We start from the raw sequence: 23,262 nt of genomic DNA, 5'->3' as shown, positions 1-23,262 counted from the left end.
TGTTATCGGTCAAGGACGGATTTAGTTGAAATTTACGGGGTCATTCGTTTTAAAAAAAAAAAAAAAAAAACATGATATGGTGCGTGTGGGCACTAACCAGTGACGCTTCTATAATGGGTGCAGGGTGTTCAACCATTTAATACACTTAACTCTCTGGAGTCCAACGTCGGCAGGGCTGTAGAGAGCGAACAATGCCTAAGTGCTGGAGGCGTGGACAAATCCAGGAGGCGTGATCACGTCATCTAAAAAAAATAAAAAATTCTGTGTGTGGCACCGCAAAGCGGCACAGTGCGCTCTCAGGAGTGCTGTAAAGGGGGACAATATCCTCCTCAGTAGCTGATTCTGATCCTTGCCGAACCCCGCCAACAAGCCCAGTCTGGGGACTCTGGGCCTGATTCAGAGCCGGTCGCTAGATGCGATCGCTTGCACGATGTGCATGCAAATTGCGTAGGCAGTGTTACCGCACAGCAATGCATTAGCACGCCCAGTATTTCATAGTGAGCGATCACATAGTGTATGCAGACACCAACCAGCCTGTTTTAAGACGCCCACTTGTACACGTCATGTCCAGGAAGTGTATGCAACCATCGGTACATCGGGTAACATCGGAGTGCTTGAGGTTGACCATACCCTGCTGCAAGTACTGCGAGCACTTCAGAGTAAAAACAAGACAGGTGACATGTACTAAGATGCACACCTCTAAACTGCCGTTGAGATGCTCGGGCACGCCAGCCCTTCACTCCCCCGTTTTTAATGGCCAGCCCCTGTTACCACCTACAAATGGCTTCCCCTGTCACTCACTCTGCTGGGCTGTCTATGCGCAGCGAGCGAATGCATTGTGAACTTTCGCTAAGGTGTGCACACTGCATACCATCGGCAGCAGCGAGAGTATGCATCTTAGTGTGCGGGTCTGAATCAGGCCCTCTGTACCCACACACCCCTCTTGACACCCCTGTGCGTCAGCACTGCACAAGTCACTGGGAAATGGCATGGCTGCCATTTTCCCGGAGATTTGGACATGTGCATTACAGGAATCACTGGAAACATGGCGTGGGTACCATGTTCCTGGAGACCTGTGCATGAGCATTAGACTCTGGCATGGAGGCTGCACACAGGCCCCATCCTCTCTTAATCGGCTCCTGGTAATAGCAGTATAAATGCAAAAATTTGGTTAGCCTCCCGCGGGTCCCGGGAGGGTAGGCAAGTATGTGCTAGTGATGGGCCAGTGTTCACCTATTAGGTGACAATGCAGTTTACAAGGTTAACTATAACTCTAAACTATTGTCAGCGAGTGCAGGTAACACCAATGGAACAGGCTGTACATACAATTTTTCCATCATATTTAGGTCCAATCAGAGCATTCATTGACAAGCCAGTCATATAATCAGGAAAGCTGAATACATTTTTCATTCTTATACTAGTTCTATCAGAATTGTAACAAGTAAAGAACAATCAAGGAGGGCAGAAGTAGCAGTTACCCACACACAAATCATATATGTCATAGCAAAGTAAACACGCTAACTTTATTTACTGTTGTCCTAGTAGTTTAAAAGACACTGGTGTGACAGCTTTAGATTTACAAGAAATTCTGAAATGTTTGACAGACAACACAGCTGCACATATTATAGGTAGGATTCCCGCAGAAGAAAGAGTGGGAGTACAGCTCGGCTGCTGCATCCTGTCTCTATTCTCACAAATTGCCTCTATTATATTATGTTTGGGCCAATAAAAAAGAATACATATAGAACATAATTGTAACAAAATATACTATGTATGTATATGCAAAATAGTGATAGAAAGATATAGATATACCCAAGAAGGTTATTTTCTTAAGGTCAGAATTAACCACAAGTTCCTAGTACTTGAGGTTTCTACAAGCCGGGGCTGGATTAGGCCTTTGGGGGGCCCAGGACACTTAGGACAGGGAGGCCTGTCCCCACTCCTCCAGCCCCTTTTGTCAGCACAGCCCCAACTCGTCATCCGGCCCACACCCACTTGCCCAGCCCTTATAAAATGCACAGGACTGAGGAGTACAGCAGCGTTGCTCTGGTTAGTGGAGGGCCCGGAGCACTGTGCACCCCGTGAGCCCCCTTCACTTAATCTGGCTCTGTTACCAGCTTGGGTAAATACAGGATGACAAATACGGCTGTAGGCGTTCTGTATATGATTTGCATTTATTCCGCTTCTACTACTATAGTTGGGAAGAGGAAAAGGTACATAGACGTCAGTTGGCATTTGGGCAACTTATTTTGTAAGACGAGGGTTGGTGATGAAGACACTATATTTGGTGCTGTAATTGGGGCACAATACTATGTATACTGTAGCAGAAACATCATTTCCTAGCCATGATCCTTGTGTCACTGGCCCACACCAGAAGTTCCATGGTAAATGTCCACCAAAGACTAACCCCATAGAACAAAAGTAATTATAAAGGAGCAGAGTGGTTGATAGAACATCTCCAGTTCTATATTTGGTTACTGTAAATATGTGAGTGGATGTTGGTGCACTTTAGGCCACATAATTATACTATGCCTTCCATCACCCTCAGGTGAGACATTAACAGCTCTTTCTCCATACTGCACAGAGCGGAGCTTCACAACAAGGATTCACCCAAAGTGCCCTACTGTACACACCTACAGTATAAGTTCCAGTGCATGGAGTGAACCAATATTTAGCCATGAATCCACTAAGGACTAAAGATATCACTGAAGGATTATAGGATTACATTTTCTATTCTTATCTTAACTAGTGGAGGCAGACATTTTGTAGAGTGAAATAATAGCAATGAGAATGCAGCAGGACCTCATGGATATTTGGACCTAAACTACTTCAGTGATGTCAATCTAGTCTTTTGAATTTAAAAGCCACTTCTGACTATAAATCATTCTTCCCAACTGTCCTGATTTAAGTGGGACAATGAGGACTCTGTTCTGCCCATGGACCATTTTTCCCAAGGATCAGGGAGTCCCATTCACTGATGTTCTGTATACCTTGCTGCAGCCTTTTAATGGAAGTGGAAGTGGTAAGTACCTACAGAAATGTCCCATTGCAAATTGACTACGCCCCCTTCATGCTATAGCCAAGACTCGATCGTGATGTGGCCATACCCCTTTAGCTGTATAGCTGATTGGAAGTGCTGCAAAATTGGATGGAAAGCACCAATGACTTGCAAAATTGGGTGGTAAGCACCAATATGACAGCCTGCACTGTGAGCATGTAATGGATTTACTTTCATTTTCTGTTCAGAGGATATATAATATTCATCCTAAATCCATTTATCATTATTTTGTACCTACAGTATTCCCAACAACTGAGCTTACCAATATGTGTCTCCCCAGGCACAACTAAAAAGCCCCAGACCTTACTGTAATAGTTTTACGGGGCTCCAAACTATTGAAGCCATTTCCACTCTTAGCTCCATTGCTAAAGTCACTTTAACCCACTGTAATGTTGTGGGGGTAATTAGCTCGGTAGATTAGGGTCAGTGGTGCTGTGATTAGGTGCAGAATTAGAGTCCGCACATTGCGTTCCAGTAAAAATAAATGAAAATGGTGCTTTACTTCCAGCATGGAAACCAGTAAACAGAAATAGAAAATAATAAACAACCTAGCCCTCTCTTAGGGCACTAGCTCACTTCTTGAACCCTCTCTGCAGAAGCAGCTACTCTGCATGAAAGTCTCTCACAGTCTCTGAGATTGGTGGTCTTTCCTGCCACATGCAGGACTGGACGCTGGCCTCCTGGCCTGGTATAGCTTCCTTAGCTTGTTGGCTGCCGCCTCTCACAAGGACAGTGTCAGAGGTATAGGGATCTCCCTGCCTCCTTGCAGGTATGATCCTGACCACCTGTTCTGCTTCACTCACACTGCAACCCCACCTGGACTGTCTGACTGTGTCCACCAGCAGTCTCACTTGGGCTCTGGTCCTATGGCAGCCATTACACATCTTCCCACAATGCTTTTGTACTCTTTGTGGGCGGATCTCTCCTGCCACACACAGAATCTGCTGCTCACCAGCACCATCTCTGGTGATACTGCCACACCACTAAGAAAATAATAGCCAACGCTGCAAGACATTAATCACATGCACATTTGCTTGAACTATATATAATTGTTTTATTCTTATTCAATATTATATTCAGTTTCTCCCTACAAACTGTGTCACTTCTTGCTATTGCTAGAGATGGCCCTTGACAAGAATTTTAATATACACTGTACAAATTTAAAAAAAAATCTTTTAAAACCACAAAAATTAGTGCCTTTATTGCAGACAACTACTAAATAATAATAATTTTTCTTCTGCACTTTGATTAATGTTCACTTTCAATCCTATTTTTTTATAAATACCTTATTGTACCTTTTTATCCAGTAGATCGGAATTGAATTAATGTGCCCCATCAGGATACTGGCAGAGCAGAGGAGATCGAAGATGCACTAATGCGATTTCATGAAATGTCGGACTATCCCTAGATTTGCTGAATTGCTAAAATGATGTTCTATTAGATGGCAACAATTCCCCTTACGGTACGTATTGGCCTTTAATAGCTCCTGACAGTTTTCTGAAATTGTCCCTGTAAGCATATAACTAGAGAAATCATAAATACACGTGTGTGTGTTTTGTTATTACCTTTTCCCTAAACCTATATATGGCAGGAAGCTGTGGTGGCTCAGCTGGGCCTGTTTGGCGGTGTCTTGCACTCTGGATTTCAATCCCAGTATGTTAGGGACCTACCCTCAGAGGTTACCTGGGCGCAGTGGGTAGGCCCATAACCATGGCGATGATTATGCTAAAACCTCTATGTATTGCAAAATTCTATTGCATAATGTATTATATATAATTAGTAATGTTGGAGTTGTGCACCTGTACTTTTTCTTCTTGAGGAAGCTGTGGTGCCCTACTGTTGCAACGTTTCAATCGGGCAATGACCAAGTCATGTTCTAGGCTGATCTATATCAAAGGGGATATGTATCAAATATTCAAGAGAGATAAAGTGGGGAAGTGGGTTGGGTACGGGATCCCAGCGGTCAGGATGCCAGCGCTCAGATTACCAATAGCAGCATCCAGACAGTCAGTATCCCGACCCAATTAGGTAAGTCTCCTAGCCCCAACCCCTAACCCTCCCCCTAAACCCCTCTTCCAGCAGCCTAACCCAAACCCTCCCCCCTTCAGCCTAAACTTATATATATTTTGAAACATGGCAGGGGGTGGAGGTGGTGTTAGTGTCATAGCGGGGATGTATGAGCACTGGTGGGTCAGGGGGGTTATGCCATAGGGGATCTACAGCTACTATGGAGACATATGAACAGGCCGGGGCATTTTTTAATACATATATATAAAATATTTTAAAACATTTTTAAAAATATAAAGAAAAAAACATTAATTTTAGTGAATTTTATGGGAACAATATTAGCCAGCTAAGTGGTTCAAGGTTAAAGGGAAGGAAACGTTTGGAGAGGTGGGCATAACATTGTCTAAAGTGAGAGCCATGCTGCTTACATTGCCAGTTTGGACCTGTCTACAATATGAGGCCACTTCCAGAATTTTATCCACGGATACTTAATGTTTTCAGCCCGCCCCTGGTTTAGCATCTGCATGATTGCAGAATTGTGCGCACACGAGATGTACAGATTGTTACCACTGTAAGTGGCCTATTTATCAAATAATATTTGTGGGATATATTAAGGATCCCCTGGATGTACAATAGGGGGACCACAGATATCTCCGATATTTGCCGCAATCCCTCCATTTCCGACAGCAGACACAGCCTTTATAGGTTTCATAGGGGGCTGCTAGGCTGTTGGATTTACCAAGATCTGGAATATGAAGAATTCGGGGAACTGGGCCCCAGCAGCTAACACCATCTTCAGATAACCTATGGGCTACACTTCTCAAATTATTGGGAGTGGGCATTCATAGGAACCCTCCCAGGCAATGGACACTGCACATGCACGGTCAGCAGACCGCGCAAGCACATTAGCGCTGTTGGGGCACAATATAGAAGTGAAATGATCTCCTTTCGGAGTTTGAGTTTAGTTTGAGAGAGTTTTAGTACATCCCTGCTAATATTAATTTCTTATTGTTGCGAATATAGGTGATAAAAAAATTATAAAAAGGTGGGTACACATTAGACGATATTTGGCCTGATCCGTAAGGCTGACATATCGTCAAAATCGCCTAATGTATACCCACTGTGTCGGGCCATGCGCACACCCATTTGATTGTCAGTTGCATCGTCAGGTCAGCCCTGCATGCAGCTCAATCTGACAATGCGACTGGCGACCCCATGCAATGGGATGAGGCTGGTTCTGACATATTGGGCGGTCAAGCACCGGATCGTCTAATGTATACCGACCGCCCAATATGTCGACCCGTCGCCTGTCCATCGCATCGCTGGGTACACACATTGTTTAGTGTGTACCCAGCTTAAGACCCGATAATTCAGGGGTGGCCAAACCGGTCCTCAAGGACCCCTAACAGTTCATGTTTTGCAGACCACATGTGAATCTGTAGAATGTGTCAGTTAGAAAAGAATGCGCCACATGTTTTAAAATGTGACAGTTAGTGAAGACTACTCCTGTGCACCACAGGACTGCAATACGTGTAATATTAGGGGCTCTTGAGGACCGGGTTGGCCACTCTTGCGATAATAAATATGCCCCAAAATGTGTGGCAGGAAATGCATTGCTATTGCAATGCTACTTTTAATTTTTTTTATTTTATTTTAATAACAACATAATAAAAGTCCTAATAAACATTCATTTCTCAAAATATAAAACAGCTACATTATAATACTATTACTTATGTAATCCATGCATCAATTGTTTTAAGGTCATTTCAGAATGTGATCCCATACTGTGCTTTAATAGTATTTTCAAGCACACTGGTTTATGGTTATTAATTATCTTTCTGAAGACCCTGAACTAAAGGACATTTCTGTGCAATACATTCCCTATGGAATTATAGTACCAAACAAGAAATAAAAAAGATTTCACAGAAGAAAATTGCGATTTCACCTCACAATGCATGAATTTCTGCAAGTCCAATTAATTTTCCCTTCTAACAGTTTTCCAATACATTAAGAATAACTCCAAACACCTTGAATTAAATGGTACAATAGACTCGTTACTTCAGTAGAATAAGTGGGAATTACATCCAACATCACGTTGCAGGTGATACCTTTCATTGAGCAAAGCTGAAACATTTATCACTAGGCTTTCAAGGTCTCTATTTTTCTGTAGAGGTTCATGAAAAAATGATAAAGACCATCCACCATCTCTCTACTTGTGTATTCAAGACATGCTGTATGCCATCTATATTATAGGAAGGGTAACAATAATTGTTTTTCCTGTCTGAATATGAGCGGTGGTGTAAAGTCTATAGCAGACACATAAGGATCTTTGATGGCTTGTGACGAGCAGACTGTAAAGCTGAGTACACACTATACAATGTTACAATTGATTCGACTTTCATCCCAATTTCAGTAAATCCCAGAACACACGATATACAGCGGACACACTTTGCAATCCTCCAAACCGTGGCACGATATATTGTGTCTGGTGATTATACCCCATTAATCATTTCTCCTGTACACTGTGTGTGGTCATGCGTACACACTACATCGTTAATTTCATCGTACCATCTGCTAGAGGTATTGGGCCCGCTAAAAAAAACCTCAAAAGCCCCATACCAAGGATGAACCTGCCCCATGCTGATAGGATCTCTCTGATAGGGCTCCTTCCACATCCCTGGCTGGTGATTGAGGGTAATAACTGGCTAAACATTACTAAAAAAAAAAGAAAAAAATTACTGGCACAATACGAGTCCCGTAAGCCCTACCATGTTCAATTTTAATGTCTGCCAGGGCATGCTGCCACTCGGATAATGACAAGTGCCAGCATGCTCTAGCATCCATGGGCCATGGTCTATTGGAACTGGTAAAAAAAAAAAAAATATATATATATATATATATATAATAATCACAGTACTCACACTGAGGGCTCTAGTCACCATCACTTAATTTCTACAAAAGCAAGTGAAAATGACCATTTTCACTTGCTATTGTAGAAATTAAGCTTTTGGACCAATTAATCAAGACGTTAAAGCAGGAGATATCACAGACATCTCCTGCTTACCAAATGGCCCACTGTCCCCATACACTGGTATTTGGACCGGAATTCATTAAGCTCCGAAAATACAATATTTTCGGAGCTTGATTGCGGGAACATTTGCCATCTTCAGAAGGTGAGTGTTCCCGCTACCCATTCCTTCCCTATGGGAAGAAGTCCCAGGTCGCGAAAATGCATCCTTTCGGATCACTCCGCCCCAGTCCAGCTCCTTCAGCCAGATGCAGAGGCTCTTGTGCGCTTGCATGACCTACCCCAATAATTAACATAATGAATGTTTTAAGAATTTATTGCCCTTTTTTATGGGTTGGCTATGATATCCTTGCTGTCGGGATAACGCTGGTCAGAATACCGACAGCCATGGGAAGACGGGTAAGTGTTTTTGTAATCCCTGCCCTAACTCTAACCCTCCCTCCCGGATTGCTTAATCCTAACCTCCCCCTTAGTGCCTAAACCTAACCTCCCCCTCCCCGCACCCTAATCCTAACACTCCCTACCCGGTGCCTAACCCTAACCCTCCCTTTAATGTAAATTTAAGCCCGCTACCTAACCATAACCTCCCCCTAACACCCCGATACTTACCTTTGGGATGCCAACGGTCAGGATACTGGTGCCAGGATCCCGACCTGTCGGGATTCGGCACCGGTATTCAGACCGTCGGCATCCGGCATGCCGACTACATCCCCTTTTTTACTCATGATAACTTTCAAAAATCCACCTTTGGCCCAATTAGCGTCCACGCACTGGCAAGTCAAAAGTTACGAGACCCTGATACTAATGATAGGGATAGAGTTGGTCATTCCCATTGAAATGAGTGGACACACTCTGATTAGTATTGGTCAGAGAGTGAGAACAGCCATTTTATTTCACTTGTGTAAGTATATTGTTTTTTTTGTGTGGAATTAGTCTCTAATTGGAGTGAGAGGAAGGAGGCAATCAACACTTTCACTACACTAAACCACCTCTTGTGGTCTGAGTGAACCAGAAAGTAGAGTGCATTTGGATTTCTAATTAAGGTTAATTGTTAAGTCAGATGTCCTTAACAATTTGACCTACTGGACCAGATCTATAGTACACAATGACACAATTAGCTGCTTGTGGCATCAGCCTGGACATTTTGTGTGTTATGAAGGTTTCCATGATTTGGTAAAACTAGCCAAAAACTCCTATATAATTGTACACATGCCTGGCAAGTGCATAATGGTCCTGCTATTATCTAGTTCTCAAGGTAAGAAATAATATTTGCAGAGCACATATATTCTCAGCTCAATAATGTGACTAGATTGTTAAGCAAAAGAAGAATTTCACGCCTCACTAATTTCAACGTGCGTATAGTACATCAGTAACTTCTACATTCAGGATATCTACAAAAAAGCAGAATTTAAGGTGATTATTATCATTATAGCATATTATTAGCCCTGGTAAGCTGATCACATTAACTGGATTTACAGGTCAGCCAGAGCCGATTTCCACATACTCCAGAGGGACAAAACTAGTCACACAAAGTAATATTTTGCATGTACTGTAACTCTCTAAATTCACTTTTTCTTTGTTCTAAACTGCAGCTCAGCATCTAATGATAACTTATACAAGGATAGTAAGAATAAGCCAGATCAGGGTGCTCACATACAGTTTGTCGTATGTCCAACTTCTATGCCCAAAATGTGCTATTTCTGTGCATGCTCAATAAATGGGAGCAATGGGTGTTGTGTACTGTTGAGTCGTATCTAACATGTACGAGTCAATACGGTAAAAGAGGCTGACGCAGAGAAAGAAGGGGTGGGTTGGCATAGCCCAAGAACAGTAGAGACACCATTCATACCATGCAGGGGTGGAAGCTTTTGTATATTTGTTTATCTGTTGCGGCTGCTTCCTCCACTGGAGCAGGATATGTGCTGATGATAATGATCACCAGCATGGACTTAGCACTGATAGCAGCCCGTCCCTAAGGGGTATTAGAAGTGAAGTGATCACTTCACTTCTCCTTCAGGAGCTGGGCACACTAATGCGCGGTCTGCTGACCATGCATGCTTGAATGGAGAGTGTCCCGAGAAGGGATCATATGGAGATGGCATTAGCCACCAGGGCCAAGCCCCATTCTGCAAAAAATATCCACCATAGAAACCTATGGGGGCTGCTATTGCGAATGAAAACGGAAGTCTGCAGCAGATATCATGAGATGAGACTAAGAACTTTCTGTTTTCTTCACAATATGCAGGAATTCTTGTCCAGTGTGATTGCTGCCATAATGCGGCCAGTTGGAAGTGATCATAGATGATAATTTCAACTGGTACTGGAAATACCTTGAGAGCATTCTGGAGGACTTTTGCAGGATGGCCTTTCTGCACATTTACTTTGGGCTATGAAATGAGGGTGCGAGTTATTAGTGTCTGATTCAGAGTTGTACACAAACCCAATGGCAGCGAGACTGATTGACAGGTAGCGGCCATTTGGGAGCCGGGAGACTGATTGACAGGCTGCAGCCGTTTGGGGGCAGGGAGACTGATTGACAGGCTGCAGCCATTTGGGGGCAGGGAGACTGTCCATTTCAGAAAATGGGGGCGTGCCGGCCCTCGTCTTGTGGGCATACTGAGGTGTCTGCATCTTCCAATGCAGATTTACTGGACTCGGCAGTGGAGTTCGGACAGCCATTCTGAGTAAGCTTAGGCTTACTCAGATGGTCAGTGGTGATCTTATGCTTCTTCTTCAGATGCAGCCATCAGATCATAATGTTGGCAGTGGACATCTTTTGCCTTTAGATGCTTCCTGCAGCATTAGCAAATTTTCGCATTGCCACAATGCATATAGCGTACAACTGTGAATCAGTCCCTATGAGAAAATATAAAAGAAAGGTGAGATTGTTTAAATTGTGGGGGACCAAAGAGTACTGATACGTGTCTGAATTCAAGTAAAAGCGGACTAGTGAATGGTGCTGAGCAGGGCCAGATTAAAGGCCACATGGGCCTGGGGCTATCGTGAGAAGGAGAAAAGAAGTGACCAATGGTGTGCGGGTCTGGCCAGTGCTGTGTTGGTGTGGCCAGTGATGTATGGGTGTGGCCAGTGATGTGTGGGTGTGGTCAGTGTGGTGTGGGTGTGGCCTGTGATGTGTGGGTGTGGCTAGTGCTGTGTCACTACACAGTCAGCTCTATGTCTCTCTAAATAGATAGAAGTAGGAAAATTGCATAATAGTGTGAGAAAATTTAAATAATTTTAATACTTATAATAAGTTATGGCCGACTGTGTGGCCAGCTGGGCGGTTGGTCCATCATGTAAGGAGCAAATAGAGCTGAAGTTGCTAAAAGGATAAATGAAAAGGGGCAGACTAGATGGGCCAAGTGGTTCTTATATGCCATCAAATTCTATGTTTCTATGTTATCATGATGATGGACCTAATGTTATGTGCAGACCTGGAGCTTTAGTCCCATCTGCCCATTTGTTAATCTTGCCCTGGTGCTGAGCAGAGCTTGGAAGGCGTGTGTGTATGTAGTTTGGGTAGTGGAGAAGAAGTACAATATGTAGTAGTGTGATGTTTAGCAAAAGCTTAGATTTAGTAGTAAATGTGTCTATAGCGATGGAGTGAGCATACAGTATGCACAAGTATACGGAAGCGGAGTTTGTGCTTTGCTTGGGTAAATGGTGTTAGGGCGGCAGTCCAATCGACAGCTTTCTCCCATCTCTGCTACTCTGATTTAGTAAAAAATTAGTAAAAAATTAAATACTTCTATAGCTGCCATGACAGGCATCCTGGCAGCAAATAACATTGGCTTCTAAGCTGTCACAGAGGTAATTCCTATCTCACAAGACTAAGAGATTTCCTGCTCATTCTGCAGGAAACTTCCATTAAGAGAGCAAGAGCACAAGTAAGCACTTGGGTGCTCTATGCGTTGTATGGTGGTCAGAAGTATGCTTATGTTTGATGTGGGGGGTCACTAGGATGTTCTCTGTATTGTATGGTAGTCACCAGGATGCTATCTGTATTCTATTGTATATCAGTTCCTAGGTTACTTTAGGGTTTGGGTACAGGCAAGCAAAAGAAATGTGATTTATTTTTTCTTTTACATTGTCAGGGAAAATTTATTTTGACCCTGCCAACTTTTGTTTTGGTCCCACCTACAGTACAATTGATTTAATCCCGCCTACATGCAATTACTTTCAGATTTTTTTAAGGGCCACTTTAAGTTCCAAACCTGCCCCTGTTTATTTAGTAGGAATTTCCAATATACTGAGGGTTGATTACTGTAAAGCCAAACTGTAATACACTGAAGTGATATTGTGCTTGCTTTTGATATGCTGAAAGCGCATACAGGCCCTCATCCAGAGCCGGACACTCTGAGCAGAGCGCACGCTCTGAATGAGGGCCGTCCTCCATAATTATGGAGCGTCCTCCTGGATGCTCGTATAGCTGTGGGTCACCACCCACAGCCTATACGAGCGTGCAGGTTGATGGCCGCGATGGTCTTGACCATCGCGACCATCGCCACTGCGAGCCGGAGCCTGCAGTTGAGTTTCTCAACCGCAAGGCCCGGAGTGGTTTTGGCTCTATCAGAGCCAAAATCACTCCCACTGACATCACTAGTGATGTCAGCGGGCCGGCTTCTGACGGTAGGCGTTCCCTTGGGAACACCCCCGTCTGGGAGGCACGCCCCCGGCATGCCCACCAAAGGGGGCGTGCTGTCAATCAACATCGACAGCACGCCCCCTTTGATCAGACACAACGAGCGAAGGAAAGTCCTTCGCTCGTCGCGTCTGGCGCATGCGCACGACGGAGCTCCCTCCGTCGTGCGCATGCTCAGTGCACACCATCGACCCACTTGCGAGCGGACAGCCGCTCGCGAGTGGGTCTGAATCAAGCCCACAGTATATTACGCTTTTACAGTAACAATATGCATTTGACATAATATGCACAGTCACCACAGCATACTTGCCTACCCTCCCGATTTGGTCGGAAGCCTCCCGAAAATCTGGTGCCGCTCCCGACCTCCCGGGAAGGTAGGCAATCCTCCCGGCTGCCGGCGACCCCTCCTATCCCCACGCACTTACATGTAAAGCCCCTGCAGCGGGGGACGGCGGTGACGCAAATCACGTGGAATCGCGTCATTTTGGCCCCGCTCCCTGCTTCACACTGCCTGTAATATCGGCAGTGTGTACTGGGGGCGGGGCCAAAATTACATGATTGCGTGGCTCCGCCCCCCGCCCCGCCTGCAAACACTCATCGACTGGCCGGCCACGCCCCCCAGTCATGCCGATCTGGCTGCTCCCTCCCGGAAGGGGCAGCAAGATTGTCGGCAAGTATGAGTCACAGGCATATAGAGATAATTGTGGTTCTGCATATTGTGCCAGTCTAGTTTATTTCCGCAATTTAAGCCTATATTTTTGGTGTATATTGAGTCCAAGTGTACATCAGCCCCCAGGGGGGCTAACTACAGTTGCAGGTTTATTTACCAAGTAAACAGAAAAAACATCTTTGCCAGTCCCAATTATTAGAAACAACTATTATAGGAGCTGCATAAGTTAGCTAAAGATCTTGTAGGAAAGATTCCTGGACTGCACACCCTGAATATATATAATGGGAGGTGATACCTGATGAGACTCATTGTAGGCACAGAAACAGACAAATCTCAGGTGCACAACTCCAAATTACTGATTATATATAAATGCAATAACATTTTGCAATCAATAGAGGTTTTTAGCATAATCATGGCCAAGGTTATGGGCCTACCCACCATATCCAGGTAACCTCTTTAGGGTAGGTCCCTAACATACTAGGGTTCAAATCCAGAGTGCAGGACCACCCAAATCAGTGCAGCTAAAGATGTTGTTTGGGTGTAAAACCAAGACATAGGGCCAAATGTAATAGGGTTCAAATGAAAGTAAAAATCCAACTCACACCTTCTTGCATTTTTTTGAAGGTGCGAGTTGGTGCCGGGACTCGCAAATGTAATACACCATGCGAATGTGTGCGAGTATTTCCCTATGTAAACTTACACCTTTTAATGCGACTAGCATTAAAAGGTGTGAGTTATACAGAAGCCTTCATAGATCAGTGAGATCCATGAAGGCTTCTGTCTTTGTGTTTTAAACAAAAAGACGTGCACCCCCTCCCCAGAGGCATAACCAGCCCCGGGATCTGTACAGCCTGTGCTGATTTTTAAAATACTGGGGGCAAAATGTGTAGTGGGGCCCTGTATTTTAAGTAGCAGCAGAGGACTTTTCTGCTACGGTCCTGGTTGTGGAAATACAGGGGACAAAAATAGTAGTGGTCCCCTGTAATTTCCTTAACCAGCACCAGACTCTTTCTAGTGGGGGGGTAATGCCCCTTTCACCGGGTTCCCTGGCCAAAGCATTATCCTTGACCACTAGTCAGCACAGGCCGGAGATCCCTGGGTAGGTTGGGACCCCCCCAATAAAGGGGTCCCCCTCTCCAGGGCACACCAGGCCTTGGCTGATAGCCTGGGGCTATCCCTGGCTGGTGGGTGCTGGGTTGAAAATGTAATGTGTTGTAAAAATTAGATGTGCAAATATTGCGTTTAGCTGTGGAACTAGAACTACAGGTCCCAGCAAGGCTCTCCCCGCATGCTGGTACGTGGGGAAACACAAGTACCAGCATGAGGGGCATTACGGGCCCGCTGGTACCTTTAGTTCCACAGCAAAATAAATACTTAAAAAAAACACAGAACACACACACCGTGATAGTAAAAGTTTATTATAACATACATGTACACACACATGCACACTCACACATACTCACCTAGTATCCCTGCTGCCATCATGTCCTCTTGTCCAGTAGGAATCCATAGGGTACCTGAAATAAAAAATCCATACTCACCTCTCCTATGTGTTGTTCATGTCCTCTTCGGTCCATGTAGGCATCCAGGGGTTTAAAATAAAAAACACAGAAATCAGAAACCATGTTGGAAAGGAGGAAAGGTATGTGTTTACACATACCCTTCCTCCACGTGAATGACTGGGGTCCACGTCTGCACAGTCATTGCAGGACCTGCCAGCCAATCAACGGGCATCTCTGTCGGAGCTGCCTGCTGATTGACTGCGCGCAGTCAGCCTGTCTCCTCCATAGACTTCAATGGTGTGAATCTCCATTGAAGTCTATGGTGGGAACTGCTACATAGTATCAAATTATGTAACTGCAAGGTTACTTGAGGTGAACCTTGCAGTTAGATCATTGGATACAAAGTAGCGTTAATACTACAAGCCGGGACTCGTGGTCATGTGACCGGGACCCGGAAGCAACTGGGAAACAGGCGGCTGGGGCACTACTCGGGCTGGTGGAAGAGACCAACCACGGACCCCGTGCAAGGGACCAGAGGGGATTCATGACATCCAGAGCCAGGTACCTCCACAGTTAGATGCCCCATGGAAAACCAACATCAGGTGAACCGGAGGGAACATCACTGTGAGAAGGTAGCCATCCAAGATTTGTGAACCGGGTCCCGACCAACCCCCTGCAAGAAAGAGCGTCATACGGAGTATCTAAAGATACCGAAGAAAGAAGAGGTGCCGAAGCGCCGAAGGTGAAGCTGGACGCCGCTCATCTAAGCACAGTTAAGGTACCTTATAAAGACTACATTAGTTATCTGCTAGCCAAAGAGACTACATATAACGGAGCATGTAATTTGCTACCCATCAATTAAGGACACCATTATTGACTGAGTGAAATCATAGTATATCTACTTGCTTTGAATCTAAGTAATACCGTCAGATCTATAAGATTCACATATGGACAAAAGCTATTAGGCAATTAAAACGTACTGTGTAGACATGTTTGCATGAGAACACGAGTATGTTAAAATATATTTGACTTTGTTCTGATACACGTTTGATACCCTCATTAATTCATTAAAGTATGTTTAAAACCAACATTCTGTACATATCCATCATTGGACCACCATACATATAAAAGGTAGAGCGCAGTAACAGCTTACTTTATCTAATTTTATTTACTAACTTTTCTAAATTATTGTATCGGGCAACGACATAAGGCGACTCGGAGATTTGGCAACTGAACACTAAAAACTTCTCTGTCAATTATAGAGACATAGACATTCGGGTGCAAAATATTCTCATGCTTCCATCCTAGTAAATATGGCTTTCAGTCTTGGAAATATATCCAGATTATTGATCTTGCTCTTGCTGCTGTCTTAAATGTAACCGTAGAATGCAATTTATTCCAAGAATTTTATATTAGATATCAAAGGAGAAAAGATGGAATTACAAGTGCGGCAACAGATTCATAGAGAGCAAAGAAAGGTACTGAAGCAGTTTATAAATCTAGAATGCAAGCTCGGCTGTATCCATACTTTAACAAAGAGATTCATGTTTTCAGAAGCTCTCAGTTCAGTGGGAAAGTGAAAAAAAGACTGTTAAGTTACAATGCCTCCACTATAAAATGTATTCATTCCTCACAAACCAAAAAGCAATGTAATCCAATCTATATTGGTAGAAGCCCTTGTCAGCTCATTTATATTGCAGCTCACAACATTGGGAGCTTTGATAATGCAACACAAAATGCATGCAGGCAATTCAGCTGATGGAAAAACACAGTACAGTGATTGAGGTCTCCATTTGTGAACCCACGATAATTATATGATGATAATGCACATGGTTTGTTTTAGTGTACCATCACCAAGCTGGACTAAGACCTACAATATGTAATGACAGGTTAAAATAATTTATTCTGGAAAGAAACCATATTGGTTGCACTATGCAGATGCTTCTACATCATACTTGCCAACTCTCCCTCATTGTCAGGGAGACTCCCTGAAATAGTAGCAATCTCCCTGTCTCCCTGAAGAGTCTAGCAATCTCCCTCATTTCATCCTTTCCCCCATTATGAAGCTGTTATATTAAAAAAACAGAGATATATACATTCAAATGGGATCATTAGTTTAATTTCCTTGCATTGGTTATTATAAGGCACAATGATCCCTATGAATATCTGAAAAGTATTAGTGTGTTTTCATCAACAAACAGATCTTTCTAACTGCTTTTGGGCTGGTTTACATTTGGATGTAAGTCAGGTTTAGGACACGCCTCTCAGATTTATCAGTACACGCCCACTGTAACACGCGCTCATCGGTGCTGCTTTCACAATCTCCCTGAAATGCTTTTTCAAAAGTAGGCAAGTATGTTCTACATTGACAATGAGCAAGGTCTATTCTAAAAGGCTCAGGAATTCAATTAGCCGCTGGAACTTTACAGCTGCCCCAAAGACTCTGAACTTATCAGAGGTCGTGGCATAATAACGGCATGCGTGGCCACGCCCCCATTTTAAAAAAAAGGGCACACTGTGGAGGAGGGCTCTGTGAGCCCCTCAGCCATGGGCAGATCTAGGGGATCCACAGAGGAGAGTAGACTGTTGCTGCTGCTTAGAGGCAGCAGTCTCCCTTGTCCCACTGCAGCCCAGCTCAAAGCAGCGTGGGCTGGGCTGGGCTGCTGACAGGAAGTCGATAACATCAGTGATGGTTTTTATCACCTGCCCGCAGGCAGGTACAACAAAACCCCAGATAAGTGCCATTCTGTTTGCTGCAGCGATCGTGAAAACACATGGATACGGGAACTTATCCCGGATACTGTGTTTTCGTCTGAAACCAGGAAATTTTTCATGCTGTAAAAACGGATGGTAGTTGAATTGTCCCCCGCCCCAAATGAATTGCAGTAAAGTCCAGTTTTTACAGAATTTAAAATTATCGTGGGCAATTGAAATCCCCCCTTAACCGGATGTTCTGCTTGTGGTAATGAAATTCTCACTAGCTCACGCACGCACGGTGGAACTGAAATATGAAAAAAATTGCTTAAAAATATATCAATTTATTACAATCAAATACATCAATATTTTAAAAATCTGATGTATAAAAAATGCTTTATTTACATAATAACACTTTTTTTTAAAAAGGTTTTGCTTTGTTCTTACCATCATAAGGTGGCAAAAATAGAACAGGTATTGTGGTGGCACGAGTACATGACACAATAAATAGGATTCCCTATGCAGCACATGGTGTATTGGGTGAATCAAATATAAATCCTGTTGCTGACGAAAACTCCAGTTTTGGCAGACATCATGTTTTTTTGGTCATAAATATGCCCATAAAAAGAGTTACAGTTTCATAATACACTAAAAATCATGACTGACTGATAAGCTAGCATAATTATACAAACAAGACTTAAAAAAACAACTTCAAGTTTAGTACAAATACTGTAGAAGCTAAAATAAAAAATTATAACATTTTTAATTTTGGTGATCAAAGAAAAAAAAAACTTTATTTTCTCCTCTGTCTTCTTAAATAGCAAAAAATTTAATTCTGGCCCTCTCATAACAGACCCCCATTGAGCAGGGGTGTATCTAGGGATCCGATCGCCCCTGGCAGTGTAATGGACTGGCGCCCCCCTCCCCTCATAATTTCAGGCAGTGCCCCCAGTAGTAGTCCGCTCTATGCAGTGCCCCCAGTAGTAGTCCCCCCTATACAGTGCCCCCAGTAGCGGCCACCCCCCTATACAGTGCCCCCAGTAGTCATCTCCCCTATGCTGCAGTGCCCCCAGTAGTAGTCCCCCCTATACAGTGCTCCCAGTAGTAATCTCCCCTATGCTGCAGTGTCCCCAGTAGTAATCCCTCCTATACTGCATTGTCCCCAATAATAGTCCTCCCTATTCAGTGCCCCCAGTAGTAGTCCCTCCTATACAGTGGGCTGTGTGTTTGTAACTGTGTAGGGCAGACCGCTCTCACTGCGGTCTGCCCTACACTTGTGGGGCCTGGGGCACTAGTGGTGGGTGCGGTGCAAGGCACCGGCTGCACCGCCGCTAGTCCCAGCCTGATTCTACCCGTACCTGCTGGTGGCACTGCCGGATGGCGCCCCCCTTTGGCTAGCGCCCCTGGCGAGTGCCATCCTGGCCAATGGGTTGATAAGCCCCTGCCATTGAGCTAACCGCTGTAGCCATCATGCAGAAAAGTACTATAATGATCATTTTATAACAATACATACAAATGGTAGAGGTAAGATCACGAGAGTAAATGTGAAAAAAAAAAAATTTAATTACCAAACTTTTTACCTTACTCAGGAAAAAAGAAGCCAGCCAATATGATGGTGATGTATGATCTACTAATGTAGTTTAATGAAGAATTCTGCTCTCTTTTATCACCTCAGGCAATTTTTTAGGTATTCCAACTTATTTTTCAGTAAGTTGTATAAAAAATACATGTAAATGAATAGTTAAACTTACATGTACATAGAAATTGTAAAAATCATGACACCAAAATGTATATTCAATAATTATTTAAAAGTAGCCTCCTTTTTGTTTCTGCTTGGTAAGCCCCGGTATTTTTTCCTAATACATAGAAAATGTTATTCAGTTTTACATTGCATCTACCTCCCAACAGTGATATTGCATTTAATTGTATTAATACACCGTAACTACACTGTAAAATTAAATGTCATTTTTGCATTACTTATACTAGACTAGTGCACCATGCTTTTCAGATAGAAATATATAACCTCGGCGCTTCAAAACAGAATACAGATAAATATAATGTAATTAAATCCAATAGTAAACTTTATTTCCTATATTCCTGCCAGTTACTTTAGCTGCAGTAATTGTGGTTGCTAACCAGTAACGTGCAAAGAAAGGTGAAAATGACCGCGCTTAAAGAAAATGCCTAATAGGGATTAAATAATTAAAAGATATGTGCCTCATAAAACACTTAAAAAATAATAATAATATTAATATTCAAAATAGATGCCATGAAAAGGAATATAGTAAGAAACAGAATCTTTTAATGATGATAATAAAAATAATACTAAAAACAATAATACCAGTGACATTTGTAGGTTTGCTGGAATACTTTTTCTAGTGATACGTTTACATCAAGTCAGCTGCTCTAATTAACAATATTAAATTGGATATTCATCCGTGTGAGTTGATTTTGCACCGTTATTGCTGAAAAATATTGTGTCCATATTTATGTCCTTTTGATTGAAGGCTTTTTTAACTTTATATTCTACATGTTATGTAATTATTAATGGATATTACATTTATTTGTACAAAAACCATGAGTTGTATTTAGCTTTTTAGTATTGGTGCTCCAATTAAATTAGATGCTGTGTTTGTAGCTGTTTCCAGCTAAAAAAGAGAATTGGCAATTTCTCTTGGGAGCAGCCTCAACCATAAGTGGCGCACTACTTTATTTATTACTCTGTAAAAACAATAATTGCATACCTGTGTGAACAGTGTTGCTTTTTTATATTGTTATACATAGATTAATCACAGTTCCAAACCGCTGCTCAAAGTTCTTTGGTTATAAAAAATAATGTTACTCTCTTTATGTTGCTGTATAAGCAGATAACATTTCAAAAGTAGCCACTAAGAGCTTTTTGATAATAAAGAAGCAGAAGGTTTTTTGTTATTGACTTAGTAAAGCCGCGTCCGGCTGTTCTTAAAAAACAATAAATGATCCAAAATGTTTTTTCTCCTCAAACAGTTCTCAATGAGTATTACAGTCGAAAAACTAGATGTCCGGCCACCTTGTATCTTGTTTAATACAGTATATCCGTGTATGCTGGCAGTTAGAGACCCCCTGTTATTTATAATCCCTGTGGTGAGAGAAACCACTTATCACTTGTATATACCTGCACCTTGTATAAATGTTCAACAAAGTGTTGTTCTTTGTATGGTGCCGGAGACCCGTGCACATGTAGTGAGCGGGGAGCTGGGATTGTCTAGGCTATGTCTCTGTAAACGGAGGTCAAGCCGTTCAGGTACTTGTGCTTTGCCCACAGTCCTTGATAGCAACAGTAATTAACGGGCAATAACAGGGGGTCATACGGAGCTCGGTTGGTCCACCGGAAAAGACACACTGTTAGGAGGAGATGTGTTTGTTCCTAATGCGTTTCTTCCATTCTGGATTTCTTCAGGATGCTTTACTGTTGGCATGACACAGGAATGATGGTAGCTCTCACCTTTCCTTCTCTGGAAAAGTGTTTTTCCAGATGCCCCAAACAATCTGGAAGGGGATTCATTACAGAAAATAACTTTACCCCAGTCCTCAGCAGTCCAATCTCTGTACCTTCTGCCGAATATCAGTCTGTCCCTGATGTTTTTCCTGGAGAGAAGTGGCTTCTTTGCTGCCCTTCTTTACACCAGGGCATCCTCCAAAAGTCTTCATCCTATGTCATGACAAAACAGTAAAGCATCCTGAGACCATTAATGTGTAGAGTTGCTTCTCAGCCAAGGGAGTGGGATCACTCACAATTTTGCCTAAGAACACAGCCATAAATAAAGAATTGTACCAAAACATCCTCCAAGAGCAACTTTTCCCAACCATCCAAGAACAGTTTGGGAGGAACAATGCCTTTTCCAGCATGATGGAGCACCTTGCCATAAGGCAAAAGTGATAACTACAGATGTGTCCTTTTACATTGTTACCGCCGATGCAAACACATTCCGCAATGCTTGCGGGCACAGTATGCCATGCTGCGGGGAACAAAACATCAACATTTTGAGTCCATGGCCAGGAAACTCCCCAGACCTTAATCCCAGTGAGAACTTGTGGTCAATCCTCAAGAAGCGAGTGGACAAACAAAACCCACAAATTCTGACAAACTCCAAGCACTGATTAGGCAATAATGGGTGGCCATCAGTCAGTATGTGGCCCAGAAGTTGATTGACAGCATGCCAGGGCGAATTGCAGAGGTCTTGAAAAGAAGGGTCAATACTGCAAATATTGCCTCTTTGCATAAACTTAATGTAATTGTCAATTAAAGCCTTTGACACTTATGAAATGCTTGTAATTTTACTTCAGTATACCATAGTAACATCTGACAAAAAGGTCTAAAAACACTGAAATAGCAAAACTTGTGAAAACCAACACTTGTGTCATTCTCAAAACTTTTGGCCATGGCTATACAAAGAGAACCCAATCAGATAACTAGCATGCAAATTTGAACCCAATGAAGATGACTAGTATACAAAAATGAACACAATCAGCGGATTAGTACACAAATGTGACCCCAATCAGCACAAAGTACTACAAAGTAGTATGTGATTGGTATTTGTATGCAATTCCTTATTAGCAAACATACTTAGATCAACTGGCAACATGTAAAATTTTATCAAATTTACAATCCAGGGTTCTTTGTGGGTGGGTGTGCTTGAAGTACTCAAAATAAGGTTAATACAGCCGTAAGGTGTACTGAAATAATAATTTATTAAACAACAAGGTTTACTCATGAATGCTGAAATGGTCAGGTTTGAACAGAGCAATGCAGACAGATAATCACTGGGTTCGGAACGGAACTATTAACAGGGGGTCTATGAACACAGGTAAACTGGCAGGACCGGATGGAACCGGACTGGATATGCAAAGTTAAATACAGAAGTCCAAGGTAGCAATGCACTGCATAAATAGATCCTGATGTGAAGCAATTGTGGTAATTGCTGATATCAACAAAGTCCAGAGTAACTGATATGCAATTAAACAAGTCCAGGTAAGGTGGTGCAATGTAATATAATACCAGTGAAGAATTAAAAAGTCCAGAGTAACTGATATACAGATAAACAAAGTCCAAGTAAGTTGGTGCAATGTAATAATAATAGTGTCCAGGATAACTTACACAGGAAGCAGAAGGAAACTTGATAGAAGCAAGCCAAGAGCCAAGATAGTAAACAAGCAGAGGATATCTGGGAACCTGGAGCACAGTCACAGAGGTAGACTAGATGACCTGGCACTGATTGCTCAGTTCTGAGGGCATATAAAGCTAGTTCCCAGGTGCAACCCACTAATGCTTGATTAGGGTAAACAAGACTAGCCAGAATGAAATAGGCAAGACAGGCCTCAGGTAAGAGGGACACCAGAGGTAGGTAGGAGGAACTACACAGACCGTGACAAACTTAACTGCAGCTGAATAATTACATGGAGAAGAATCTCCTTTCACTGATGAGACAGGGCTTAAAGACCAAGGACCTCATCCTTATGCCTTCAGAGGCCTGACCGGTACAGGTGACCCCTGTTGCATATGATTTCACTCACATTCATAATCAGGGCCAGCCTCAGGCCATACAGAAGTCTGACCCCACTGGTGTATTTACATATAAAGCATCCGCCTGAGGAAGTCTAGAAGTGACAAAACGCGTAGGA

The 23,262-nt window shown here is 43.0% G+C and overlaps 1 protein-coding gene across 1 annotated transcript in view; it reads right to left on the bottom strand.

Annotated features, from left to right (window-relative positions):
* The window catches only part of LOC148518155 (uncharacterized), a 798,612-nt gene that overhangs the window by 227,608 nt on the left and 547,742 nt on the right, over positions 1-23,262 (bottom strand). The gene's annotated exons all lie outside the window — the stretch shown is intronic.

This window comes from Taudactylus pleione, unplaced genomic scaffold (genome assembly GCF_031769625.1).
Source record: "Taudactylus pleione unplaced genomic scaffold, aTauple2 ptg000201l, whole genome shotgun sequence".
Lineage (NCBI taxonomy): Eukaryota > Metazoa > Chordata > Amphibia > Anura > Myobatrachidae > Taudactylus > Taudactylus pleione.
Note: the sequence above shows the minus strand (reverse complement) of the source record. Positions and strands in the feature narration are given on the sequence as shown.